Consider the following 826-nt stretch of genomic DNA (forward strand, 5'->3'; position numbering starts at 1 on the left):
TATCGTTTCTTCTTGTTCAAGGAATTGATATGGTAATGTAAGGACGCGGTCATAGATAAGGATATGACAACATGGGTCGTATAAGGTACTTACTATGGTATTATCAGATAGTGAGTCTTAAAGTTAATCTGGCTACAGAGAGCCAATGTGTTTTCCTCATTATTTGAGGTGTGGGAAGCTGGAAAAGCAGCTTATATCGTGTACGATGATTCATAGATTTCATGTCACGTAAATGATAACTAGAACTGAGTTCGTGGATTTGCGAGTGCATAAAGAACTCAGGTTGGGTGATGAAATACCTTCTACTTACGCGATAAATCGTGGGTTTATGTGAATCCAATTACAGTGTTTCCACATACTTCAGGTTTGGAAGGCTAAAAGTATAGCCTGTATCGTGTACGTTGATCTTTTACGGAATTGATCTCCTTGTGCTTATGTTTGATTGAAAGAGAGATGCATTTTCTTCTGTTTTTATTTGGTCGTCGAAGATTGTAAAACATATTGACGACGACGTTGACTCATTCATTGGTGAGTCGATAAGTCTAGGAAGACTTGACTTCTTGGTTGAGTAGGTAAGTATATTTATGTCTATTTGGACTTAATGTCCTAGATTATAGCGTGTTTATGCAATGAATAAATATGGATCAAGTAATCCATAGACCATGTTGATGGGATACTAGTGTAATGAACAACGAGATTAGATATTGTTATCTCCTATTTGTTTTGAGAAAGCGAGATAATTACTTGGAGTAGAGTGGTGTCTTGGTAAAATAGGAACACTTGGTACATAAAATGATTAGCTTCATAATTGATTTACGAGACTAGT

This window comes from Fragaria vesca, linkage group LG3 (assembly GCF_000184155.1).
Source record: "Fragaria vesca subsp. vesca linkage group LG3, FraVesHawaii_1.0, whole genome shotgun sequence".
NCBI lineage: Eukaryota > Viridiplantae > Streptophyta > Magnoliopsida > Rosales > Rosaceae > Fragaria > Fragaria vesca.